The 13,149-nt window shown below is 46.9% G+C and overlaps 1 long non-coding RNA gene across 2 annotated transcripts in view; it reads right to left on the bottom strand.

Moving 5' to 3' along the window:
* Positions 1-305: 305 nt before the first annotated feature.
* The window catches only part of LOC148521396 (uncharacterized), a 46,091-nt gene continuing 33,247 nt past the window's right edge, over positions 306-13,149 (bottom strand). Inside the window, exons 2-4 of one of the 2 annotated variants that reach the window (XR_015878828.1) lie at positions 1,180-1,360; positions 654-902; positions 306-519 (exon numbers count right to left, since the gene is read on the bottom strand). This is a non-coding gene — a long non-coding RNA (uncharacterized LOC148521396). Of the gene's footprint in view, positions 520-653; positions 1,361-13,149 lie in introns of both variants that reach the window. The other variant, XR_015878827.1, reaches the window with a different exon arrangement.

The following is a 13,149-nucleotide window of genomic DNA, read 5'->3' as shown; positions in this document are numbered from 1 at the left end:
CGATAATATCACGCAAAAATGGGCGATATGTGCGATATCACTAGCAATATAGTATCAGTTTATCATGGCTAATTGAATCCGGCCCTTAGTTTGTTACAGTACAGTACATAATATCCTGTAATCAGGGACAGACTGGGGCTGCTAATTATCCTTGGCAGTCCCCCTATGCGTGCGCCCGCAAAAGGGACGTGGTTAAGTCTCAAGGGGTCTGGCCTCATGGCATGCCCCTGTCTTTTAGTGTCCCAGCCAAGCAGAGCGCCGGGAGGCGGAGCTGCTTGGCCAACGTTTAACACCAAGTCGGCCCATCTGCCAGGTGTGCAGTCTGGCCCTGGCTGGAAAACAATCACTCAGGTGCTGTGTGTTGCCAATTGATGTCTTTCTCTTCCATGAATTTGCCTTGCGCAGAGTGTTTTGGATCATTATCCTGGAACAACCTGTGGCCAGATGAACCGTAGTCTCATATGGCACCAAAGCTTTAATTTACTATCCTGTCTTGAAAGAAGGTCTTTCCCATAAATCCTGCAAAGATACATGCATAAGAAATTGTGGTTATTAATTATGAAGTACAATAGTGTACTGTACATCATGATTAGTGTGTTGTAGGATCATGCAAGTTGTAAAACAAATATAAACATACCTATATTATACAGTACCTTCAAAAATGAACAGTTGTCCTACACCCAAATGTGAGATGGCTCCCCATACCCAGGCTTTCAGTGGCTTTGGACGTGCTTTTATTGAAACATGGGCGCAATTTTGCGGAATGACATTCTGGAGAACCTCTCAAGTGCAGCTGAAGATTCATCTGTAAAAAATGACATTGTCTCCGGCCGCAATCCACTGACGTGCCTGTTCCACTTTCCTTTCCTTATTCACATCCCTTATCATGGGATGTGTCCTGTCTAATAAAAACAATGTTACATTACTGTACAGCATATATTAGAAAATACGTGTGATTTGCGCAGAGGTACTGTACGCTTAATTCATCCACAATTACCTTGACTCTCCTACAGTATGGCACAATGAAATTTAGAATTACAGTAAGAAGAAATCGTAATACAGTACTGTCTACAGTATACTGTGCAGTAATAATGGGCACTATGGCAGAGAACAGTACTGTATAGGCAAATTGCCTACAGTATTAACTAACTTCAAGCAAAGTTTCTGTAAAGTAAGTACATTTGGAAGGAGTTTTAATTCTGACCAGCACCCCCTGAAACACATAATAGTGCACAGTCTGTAAACTGTCTTCACCACCACTCTCAGCCATGCCTGGATCTCTCGGGTCGTCTTTCTTCATGTTACCAATTATCTTGCTCGTAGAATTGCAAATTTTTTGTGTCATGTTGTTCAGAGGAAACTGTGGAGACACCATGAGGAATAAGTCAATAATTAATATACAGTAAAGTAAATTATTTTAATGCTTTTCACATTGTATGTCAGGGAGAAAATGGCAATAATAATAATAATGGCAATAATAATAATAATAATAATAACGGTAATAATAATAATAATAATAATAATAATAATAATGGCAATAATAATAATATTAATAATAATGATGTTATTAATAATAATGATAATTATATTATTAATGATAATAATAATCATAATATATATAATAATGTTAATGATAATAATAGTAATGGTAATGATAATATTGATGATGATAATAATGATAATAATATTATTAATTATTATAATAATAATAATAATAATAATAATTAATAATAGCTAAAAGAAAACTACAACCCCAAAAACCATGACTTGTAGCAACAAAATCGCACATTATAGTAAAACAAAAACTAACTGCACTGTAAATATGCGTTCATGTACTTCTAATTTTGTCTGTGCCCGTTTATGTACAGAATGTTCGCATTCATCTTTGTATGGATGTAGTTGGCATCCCGGCGTGCGGGATGCCAACGGTCTGAATACTGGCATCAAAATCTCAACAGGTCGGGATGCCGGCACCAGATCCCGACTGCCGGCATCTGAAGGTAAGGGTGTTAGCGGGAGGTTAGAGTCAGGTAACAGGGTGAATGTTAGGCATTAGGGGGAGGGTTAGGGTTAGATTAAGCACAATGATGCATGGCGTGAACCATGGCGTGACTCACTTGTTTCTGCCTTTTTACACCGGTTAGTGTCTTAGTCACACGCTGCATTCACTGCCGGCACTATTGTCTGGGGTTCCCGTGCCTTGTTATTTTCTCAAATTAGCGATGCGAATAAGACGCATGTTTTGTAAAGCCGTGTTTGGCTGAGGCGCATGGCGTAGCTTGGTCAGAAATTCCAAAGCTAGGTTTACAGTATGTGGGCACCTCTGTAAAATGTGCAACAAATGGACCTAATGTATAAACCTCGCGACTTAGGACGTGCTGCCCGCTGGGCCTTTGTGTGTTTTTTCCCCGCCATTAGACCCAGCTGCAAGCCTCGAGTCGCCTGTACATGCAGTAAGCAACTAACTGGCGTCTAGCTGTACAACTTTTTTGAATTGATCACACTTACAGTGCAATATGTGACACTGGAGAGGCCTCACGTGACCGTGTAGTGAAATCCCTTTTTGGCGCGGTCGCATGACCATAAGCTGCTATGTGGGCGATTCAATTCAATGCGATGTCGAATAGCCCCGGGAGGGAGCTCCCAAAGCTATTCAATTCAACGTTTGGGCGGTTTTAATGATTTCTTCTCGCACCCTCCTGGGATGCGAGGAGAAATCCAACAAAAGTGCCGGCCATGCGGCTGTTTTCCGGCTTAGTGCAGCGCTAACAGCCTCGCGGCTGGCACTTTAGTCGGAGAATGGCGGTTCTCGGACTAAACACCGAGGTTAAGTCGCGAAAACCGACATTCTCCGACTTAACAGTGCGCTGAATTGAATTTCTCCGGGAGCTCCCTCCCGGGGCTATCCAGCATTGCATTGAATTGAATCGTGCTCTATATGTCGGCAAGGTACTGTATGTGTAACAATGTTGTTGTGAGTGGGGTTTATACAGCTTGGCACAATTTGTTGCAATACCGATGATATGGACCCATCGCAAAATCCCTGTTTGGTTGCACTTGAAGCGACTGAGGCCGTCGACGTGTATAGTGATGTGTGTCCATCCACAATACAGCCAATTTGGAATGGCCCTGTCACTAATCATTGTGTGACTGTCCCCGTGTCATGGAGCATTCTACAGTGTGTTGCACTGCAGATTGAAATGATAGATTTGCTGCACTAATATAGTAGTCACACTTTAATGTTTATTGTTGTACAGTATACAGTACTATTCACATGTATTGGTTGCAAACCTGTAGCAGAAAGCTTGTTTTGGGGAATGGGTTGGTGGGTGCAGGGCCGACACTAGGGTAGTGCGACCTGTGCCATGGCACAGGGCACCGCAGGGCAGGGGGCCATGTTTGGGCCTGTAAATTTTCCTGTTTATTATCATTCTCACTTGTAGCTTCCTCTTCTTTTATCTCCAGCATCTCCTGGCCTCCCCTATCTCTTCCCTGGCCCCAGCATCTCCTGGCCTCCCCTATCTCTTCCCTGGCCCCAGCATCTCCTGGCCTCCCCTATCTCTTCCCTGGCCCATTATCTCCTGGCCTCCCCTATCTCTTCCCTGGCCCCAGCATCTCCTGGCCTCCCCTATCTCTTCCCTGGCCCCAGCATCTCCTGGCCTCCCCTATCTCTTCCCTGGCCCCAGCATCTCCTGGCCTCCCCTATCTCTTCCCTGGCTCCAGCATCTCCTGGCCTCCCCTATCTCTTCCCTGGACCCAGCATCTCCTGGCCTCCCCTATCTCTTCCCTGGCCCCAGCATCTCCTGGCCTCCCCTATCTCTTCCCTGGCCCCAGCATCTCCTGGCCTCCCCTATCTCTTCCCTGGCCCCAGCATCTTCTGGCCTCCCCTATCTCTTCCCTGGCCCCATTATCTCCTGGCCTCCCCTATCTCTTCCCTGGCCCCAGCATCTCCTGGCCTCCCCTATCTCATCCCTGGTCCCAGCATCTCCTGGCCTCCCTTATCTCTTCCTTGGCCCCAGCATCTCCTGGCCTCTCCTATCTCTTCCCTGGCCCCAGCATCTCCTGGCCTCCCCTATCTCTTCCCTGGCCCCATTATCTCCTGGCCTTCCCTATCTCTTCCCTGGCCCCAGCATCTCCTGGCCTCTCCTATCTCTTCCCTGGCCCCAGCATCTCCTGGCCTCCCCTATCTCTTCCCTGGCCCCATCATCTCCTGGCCTCCCCTATCTCTTCCCTGGCCCCAGCATCTCCTGGCCTCCCCTATCTCTTCCCTGGCCCCAGCATCTTCTGGCCTCCCCTATCTCTTCCCTGGCCCCATTATCTCCTGGCCTCCCCTATCTCTTCCCTGGCCCCAGCATTTCCTGGCCTCCCCTATCTCATCCCTGGCCCCAGCATCTCCTGGCCTCCCCTATCTCTTCCTTGGCCCCAGCATCTTCTGGCCTCCCCTATCTCTTCCCTGGCCCTTCCAAATGAAGTCATGGCCATTTCTCAGGTGCACTATCTTATGTCCCTATTTTAAAAATAGGGGGGGGGGGGCGCCAATGCTGTCTCTGGCACAGGGCACCAAAAAGTCTAGTTACAGCTCTGGGTGGGTGGGTGGGTCTGTAGGTTACTTGTTTGAAAAAGACACTTTCAGCTGCTGGTCTGAGTGGACATGCCTGGCGAGCTGTCCCTGGGGCCCTGCTGCGTTCATCAGATGTGCTCATTAATCTCTGGAAAAGTACAGGCCTGCTCTGCTGCCCTCCTTCTGTGCACTTTATCCTCCTGGTGGGTCCTGATACTATCCCCCTGGAGAAACTTTGTACACTTTGGGCTTGGGTCTCATGTCTGATGGCATACCCTCTGACTCCCTTTTCGATTCTGCACAGCGCTGCAGGTCTGCACTAATGTATTTTGCATGTGACTTTAGCCTATGCACACTGGATGCCCATCTGCCCACTCTCCTCATCAGGACTCCTTCGCCAGCCTAGTGCCTGCTCGTCGCTGCTTTCCTGAGATAAAATGTGTGATTTCTCCTATAAGATTTATTTGGGATGTAGTTACGAGACCGGCGGGCGCGATGCCGCCGGTCTCAATACCTGCACTGAAATCTCGACAAGGGACTTAAGATAGGCGTCAAAATACTGACGCCTATCTTAATCCCGATGCTGGAATGCTGAAGGACGCTAGACCAAATGAGGTAAGTCTGGGGCGCCCTTTGCACTAGCCGTGGGGGGGGAGGGTTAGGTTTAGGGAGTGTAGCGGTGTTAGTGTTAGGTTTTTTTGGGGGGGAGAAGGTTAGGGTAAGGCACACCAAGAGGGAGGGGTAGGTTTAGGCACCACTAGGAGGGTGTTAGGGTTAGGCACTAAGGGGAGAGGGTTAGGTTTATGCACTAACGGCAGTGGCAAACGGAATTCTAGAGGGGGGTTTCCAAATGCTTGATTTTAGAGCGAGTGTGGCCAGTCCTTGAAGAGGAAATAATTAGCACTTATCCAGCTTTAATAAGCGTCATACAAAGTGTATTGTGTGTCATAATTCCAGCATATACAGGACCAACGATCACAGTAACCCATTATATGTGTCATACATAGTGTATTGTATGTCATAATTCCAGCATATACAGGACCAGTGATCACAGTAACCCATTATATGTGTCATAAATAGTGTACTGTGTGTCATAATTCCAGCATATACAGGACCAACGATCATAGTAACCCATTATATGTGTCATACATAGTGTAGTGTGTGTAATAATTCCAGCATATACAGGACCAGTGATCACAGTAACCCATTATATGTGTCATACATAGTGTACTGTGTGTCATAATTCCAGCATATACAGGACCAACGATCATAGTAACCCATTATATGTGTCATACATAGTGTACTGTGTGTCATAATTCCAGCATATACAGGACCAGTGATCACAGTAACCCATTATATGTGTCATACATAGTGTATTGTGTGTCATAATTCCAGCATATACAGGACCAGTGATCACAGTAACCCATTATATGTGTCATACATAGTGTATTGTGTGTCATAATTCCAGCATATACAGGACCAGTGATCACAGTAACCCATTATATGTGTCATACATAGTGTATTGTGTGTCATAATTCCAGCATATACAGGACCAGTGATCACAGTAACCATTATATGTGTCATACATAGTGTATTGTGTGTCATAATTTCAGCATATACAGGACCAGCGATCACAGTAACCCATTATATGTGTCATACATAGTGTATTGTGTGTCATAATTCCAGCATATACAGGACCAGTGATCACAGTAACACATTATATGTATCATACATAGTGTATCGTGTGTCATAATTCCAGCATATACAGGACCAGCGATCACAGTAACCATTATATGTGTCATACATAGTGTTCTGTGTGTCATAATTCCAGCATATACAGGACCAGTGATCACAGTAACCATTATATGTGTCATACATAGTGTATTGTGTGTAATAATTCCAGCATATACAGGACCAGTGATCACAGTAACCCATTATATGTGTCATACATAGTGTATTGTGTGTCATAATTCCAGCATATACAGGACCAGTGATCACAGTAACCCATTATATGTGTCATACATAGTGTATTGTGTGTAATAATTCCAGCATATACAGGACCAGTGATCACAGTAACCCATTATATGTGTCATACATAGTTTATTGTGTGTCATAATTCCAGCATATACAGGACCAGTGATCACAGTAAACCATTATATGTGTCATACATAGTGTATTGTGTGTAATAATTCCAGCATATACAGGACCAGTGATCACAGTAACCCATTATATGTGTCATACATAGTTTATTGTGTGTCATAATTCCAGCATATACAGGACCAGTGATCACAGTAACCCATTATATGTGTCATACATAGTGTATTGTGTGTCATAATTCCAGCATATACAGGACCAGTGATCACAGTAACCCATTATATGTGTCATACATAGTGTATTGTGTGTCATAATTCCAGCATATACAGGACCAGTGATCACAGTAACCCATTATATGTGTCATACATAGTGTATTGTGTGTAATAATTCCAGCATATACAGGACTAACAATCACAGTAACCCATTATATGTGTCATACATAGTGTATTGTGTGTCATAATCCCAGCATATACAGGACCAGCGATCACAGTAAGCCATTATATGTGTCATACATAGTGTACTGTGTGTCATAATTCCAGCATATACAGGACCAGTGATCACAGTAACCCATTATATGTGTCATATATAGTGTACTGTGTGCCATAATTCCAGCATATACAGGACCAGTGATCACAGTAACCCATTATATGTGTCATACATAGTGTACTGTGTGTCATAATTCCAGCATATACAGGACCAGTGATCACAGTAACCCATTATATGCCTCATACATAGTGTACTGTGTGTCATAATTCAAGTATATAGAGGACCAGCGATCACAGTAACCCATTATATGTGTCATACATAGTGTACTGTGTGTCATAATTTCAGCATATACAGGACCAGTGATCACAGAAACCCATTATATGTGTCATACATAGTGTATTGTGTGTAATAATTCCAGCATATACAGGACCAGTGATCACAGTAACACATTACATGTGTCATACATAGTGTACTGTGGGGGTCATTCAGACCCGCTCGCGAGCAAAGTTCGCTCGCCAGCGGGTCGATGTTGTGAGAATGCGCATGCGCACGACGGAGGGAGCTCCGTCGTGCGCATGCGCGAGACCCGGCGAGCGACGAGAAATACGTCACTCGGGGTCTCGCACCAAAGGGGGAGTGCTGTCGATGGTGACTGACAGCACGCCCCCTTTGGTGGGCGTGCCGGGGGCGTTCCCATGGGAACGCCTACCGTCTGAGTCCGGCCCCACTGACATCAGTAATGATGTCAGTGGGAGTGACTTTGGCTCTGATAGAGCCAAAATCACTCCTGGGCTTGCGGAAGCAAGACCCTACCGCAGGGTCTCGTCGCAAGCCCGATGGTCACGATGGTCAAAGACCATCGCGACCATCTTTTTGGCTGCTCGCATATGCTGTGGGTGGTCACCCACAGCTATGCGAGTAGCCAGGAGGCCGCTCCAAATTTAGCTGGGATGGCCCTGATTCAGAGCGAGCGCTCTGGTCAGAGCGTTCAGCTCTGAATCTGGCCCAGTGTGTCATAATTCCAGCATATACAGGACCAGCGATCACAGTAACCCATTATATGTGTCATACATAGTGCATTGTGTGTCATAATTCCAGCATATACAGGACCAGCAATCACAGTAACCCATTTTCTCCTTCATCCACCAGGGGACACTGGAGCCTCAGTACAATGGGGTATAGGAGTTAACCGGGAGCTGGCACCTTTAAATAAAAAACAACTGGTAGCTAGCTCCTCCCCCTCTATACCCCCCCCCCCCCCCCAGGTCAGTCTAAAAAATGTGCCCTGGGAGCTGGACGTAAGCCTCCTTAGGGCTCCGGAAATATACTTTACAGCATGAGGACAGACAGGCAGCCTACTGCCCCTGTCTGTCTGCGATGAGGGAGCTGCCGGGGAGATCCTCACCGCTGCGGCATGCGGTTTGCGCTGAGGTCTCCTGCTACAGAGACCTCAGTCTCTAGGGTACCCAAAGACGCGCTGCATGCAGTGTACGTCGTGGGACCCAGTAGCATATGCCCGCCACCGGCAGCACAGGCAGGGCTAAGGTTAGTGTTCCCTGGCTCCCTGGTTAGCAGAGGAGCCAGGACAAGTATTTAGGTGGGCATTCACAGTGCGCTCCGCTAGCGCTGAGAGCGCCATAGCGGGGGGGGTGGAGCCTAAGTTTCCCTTCTGCTCCTGCCTCCCAGCAGCCTCAGCGCTTCCAGAAGGACGCTGGTGGCCATTTTACACGCACTACACGGTGGAACGAGAGCCTTGTCAGGAGTCAGGCTAGTACTCTGTGTATCAGCACTTGCATTTTTTTTTCTTGTTATCAGCACTATTCTGTTAGCGCTGCAAGCATTATAGTTTATCTCCCTCTGAGCCCCCTTCAAGTTTCTGTGTAGTGTGATTGAAAAATCTGTTATTGCATTACTGTCCTTTTCTCTGTGTGTGTGTGTGTGTGTGTGTGGGTGTGGTGTCTGTACTATAGACATGTCTACCAAGGGGTCTAAAGCTGCACAAAAGTCTTTTTCATGCAAGACTTGTGGTGAAAAATCCACACAGGGACAATCTAATGCTTCCTTACTGTGTGATAAATGTGTGTCTTTACCTCAAGATACTGATCTTGTAGTCCAGCCTAGGTGGTCTGATCAATTGACTGCAGTTATATCAAATCTGTCATCAGAGCTGGAATCAGCTCGTAAGGACAGGGAGAGGCTGAGACAAACAGCAGCTGAACCAGATTGGGCTCGCTCTCTGGCCAGATCTGTTGAGGGACTTACAAAAGCAATGTCCCAGGCCCCACCTGCTTCTTCTTCTTCTCCTGCTCAGGTCCTTAGTAAGAGATTGATTCATAATCCCTTGCACTGGGATGAGTCAGATGAGGAGTTGCAGGACACTGAAGAGGGTGAGGTTCAGGAAGAGGAAACTAACATTCCTGAGGACCCCGAACCTGTATCTCAGGGCGTGGATGCTTTAATTTCAGCAGTACGCCAGGTGTTGCATGTAGAGGATTTAGAGGTTACTGAAAAACCATCTATTTTCGGTAAAAGATTTAAACAGTCTGTTACCTTTCCAGCATCAGAAGAGCTGGATGAGATTCTCTCTTCAGCATGGAAACATCCAGACAAAAAATGTCAAATTTCTAAGAAATATCTGTCTTATTACCCTTTCCCACCTGACAGTAGGATATTATGTGAAACTCCTCCAGCAGTGGACCCGTCAGTAGCCAGTCTTTCTAAGAAAATGGTGTTTCCGGTGCCTGGCGCAGTTTCCCTAAAGGAAACCTCGGATAGGAAGATGGAGCACACATTAAAATCCTTGTATACAGTTGCAGGGGTTTTGATGCGTCCAGCACTAGTTAGTTGTTGGGTAAATAAGGCCATTGAAGCCTGGGCAAACTGAAGACTTAGGCCCTCATTCAGAGCCGCTCGTTAGCGGCAGTACGCTCGTTCCGAGCGATGTTTGCACATCTGCGCATGCGTACGGTTTTTAGTACGCATGCGCGAACCAGTCAGTGCGGCCGAAAATCGTTTGTACGCTATATAGCGAGTGCCTGCTATTTTGAGTGACAGAATGAGGCGTATGTGGGTGGTAACAGGGGAAGGTGCTTGTAAATGGGGAGTGGAGATCCGAACGCAGGCGTGCTTAAAGGTCAAAACGGGCGTTTTATGGGTGTGTATATTTAAAACAGCAGCGTCATTGACCACGTCACTGGGTTATTTTATAGCCAGAACTGCTCGCAAATTTGTGGTAGCAAACACCAACCACAAGAATAGCGAGCAGTTCATACGCTGGTCGATGTACTCGATTAATCTAATAAATAGCGGACATGACGTAGGATGCGAGCGGCCAGGGGGCGTTTTTAACAAATAAACGAGCGTATGTTTTGCTCGCTCGTTCAGACTTAGAGGTGTGAACAGACTACAATGTGCGTACGGATCATTTGAATAGCCACCCCTTGTTTTTAAACGAACGACCGCAAATAGCGAACGGCTCTGAATGAGGGCCTTAATTCAGTTAGCCGAACAGATTGCAGAGTCGGCTGCTTTCCTTGGAGAAGCGTCTAAGGACATTTGTAATCTATCAGCCAGATCTTCAGCATTAGCTATATCTGCTAGAAGGGCTCTGTGGCTGCGTCAATGGCAGGCAGATGCAGAGTCCAAGAGAGCGGTGGAGGTCCTTCCCTTTACTGGGGAGGTACTTTTCAGATCGGAGTTAGATAAGTGGATCTCACAAGCTACAGGTGGGAAATCCACTTACCTACCATCTGCAGCTCCTCCTCCTACTAGAAGACCTTTGACAGGTCCCTCCTTTCGATCCTTTCGTGCCTCTGGAAGATTTAGAGGGCATTCCAGAGGAGGTCCAGCCTTCTCAAGAGGTTTCAGAGGCCGAGGTAGAGCTTCAGCATCAGCCGCCTCCAACACTCAGCAGGACAAGGCAGCTGCCAAGCCTGCCACATGATACCCTTCCTTCTTATTTTGGGATCCCAGGGTCGGGGCGCGCCTTTTACGCTTCAAGGACATTTGGATCCAGTCTTGCCAGGACGCCTGGGTCAGGGACATTATTATTCACGGCCTGAAATTGGACTTCAGGGTCCAACCTCCTTCTCATTTTTTCAAAACTGGTTTACCTCTGGTTGCAGAAAAATGAGGAGAAATTCAGGAGACAATACAAAAACTGTTATTGTCTCAGGTAATAGTGAATGTTCCAACCCACCAGAGAGGTCAAGGGTTTTATTCCAGCCTGTTTGTGGTGCCCAAGCCGGACGGCTCCATGAGACCCATAATCAATCTCAAGGATTTAAACACTCATCTTCAAGTTTTCAAATTCAAGATGTAATCTCTCCAATCCGTTATAGCGGGTCTCGACAGGAACGAGTTTCTGGTGTCCTTAGACATAAAGGACGCTTATCTCCACATCCCAATCTGGCCCCCCATCAGGCTTTTCTTCGTTTTGCGGTCCTAGAGTCGCATTTTCAATTCCAGGCCCTACCTTTCGGACTTTCGTCGGCCCCAAGAGTATTCACAAAAGTTATGGCGGCAATGATGGCCCTACTGCATGGTCAGGGGGTCATCATTGTTCCATACTTAGACGATCTATTGATAAAGGCCTCTTCGGAAGCTCAGCTGTTAAGGGACATTCGCTTAACTCAGAGCATCCTCCTGCAACATGGTTGGATACTAAATTTCAAGAAGTCCTCCCTGATCCCTACACAGCGTTTACTATTCCTGGGAAAGATACTGGACACAGTGCAGCAAAGAGTTTTCCTGCCTCAAGACAAAGCTGCCTCCATTCAGCATATGGTGCGCCTGGTCTTAAAACATCGCCGAGTGTCTGTACATCTCTGTATCTGCCCTATTGGGAAGATGGTAGCGGCTTTCGAGGTGATTCAGTATGCCAGATTTCACGCCCGTCCTTTTCAACTGGATCTCCTCTCCCAGTGGTCAGGATCCCACCTCTTTCTCCATCAGAGAGTTCTCCTGACACCTCAGACTTGAACATCTCTCATTTGGTGGCTGAACCTTTCCCACCTGCTGGCGGGGAAAAGGTTTGCGGTGTGGGATTGGACCCTCCTCACCACGGACGCAAGCCTCAGGGGCTGGGGAGCAGTGACTCTGGGAAAGCATTTTCAGGGGCACTGGATGCAGCAAGAAGCCAGATTGCCCATAAATATTCTAGAATTGAGAGTGGTATTTTATGCTCTACTGCTGGCGCATCCGCTGCTGGAGGGGCAGGCAAGTCCAGTCAGACAATGCCACTGCAGTGGCATATATAAACAGGCAGGGCGGCACAAAAAGCAGAGCCGCCATGAGGGAGGTAACAAGGATTCTACTTTGGGCAGAGGAATTTGCAGTAGCGATTTCTGCGATCTTCATCCCAGGAGCAGAAAACTGGGAGACCAACTATCTCAGTCGGCAGGATGTTCATCCAGGGGAATGGTCACTCAATCCTCAGGTGTTCCAGCAACTAACTCTGAGGTGGGGCTGTCCTTAAGCCGACCTTATTGCGTCAAGGTTAAACCAACTACCGGTTTACTACTCCAGAACAAGGGACCCACGAGCAGCAGCAGTGGACGCACTGACGGCTCCGTGGAAGTTTCATTACGTCTACCTATTCCCTCCGTTTCCGCTCATTCCGCGCCTGCTTCAAAGAATCAAGCGAGAAGGGATCAAGGTGCTTCTGATAGCACCAGAATGGCCCAGACGAGCATGGTATTCCCAGATACAGAATCTGTTCATAGACGAGCCATGGCCACAGCCTCTTAAGGACGACCTCCTTCTTCAGGGCCCATTTGTTTATCGTGACTTAAGGCGGCTTCGTTTGATGGCCTGGCTACTGAAAGGCCCGTCCTCAGAAAAAAGGGTATTCCATCTACTGTGATTCCCACAATGATTCGGGCTAGGAAGGAAGTCACTTCTCAACATTACTACCGCATTTGGAAGACATATGTGGCTTGGTGTGAGAGATGTCATTCTCCTCCGTCAGTCTTTAAGGAATCACGTCTCCTTCTTTTTCTTCAGGCTGG

This window comes from Taudactylus pleione, unplaced genomic scaffold (genome assembly GCF_031769625.1).
Source record: "Taudactylus pleione unplaced genomic scaffold, aTauple2 ptg000168l, whole genome shotgun sequence".
Taxonomy (NCBI): domain Eukaryota; kingdom Metazoa; phylum Chordata; class Amphibia; order Anura; family Myobatrachidae; genus Taudactylus; species Taudactylus pleione.
The sequence above is the reverse complement of the archived record's forward strand: the minus strand, read 5'-3'. Positions and strand labels throughout refer to the sequence as shown.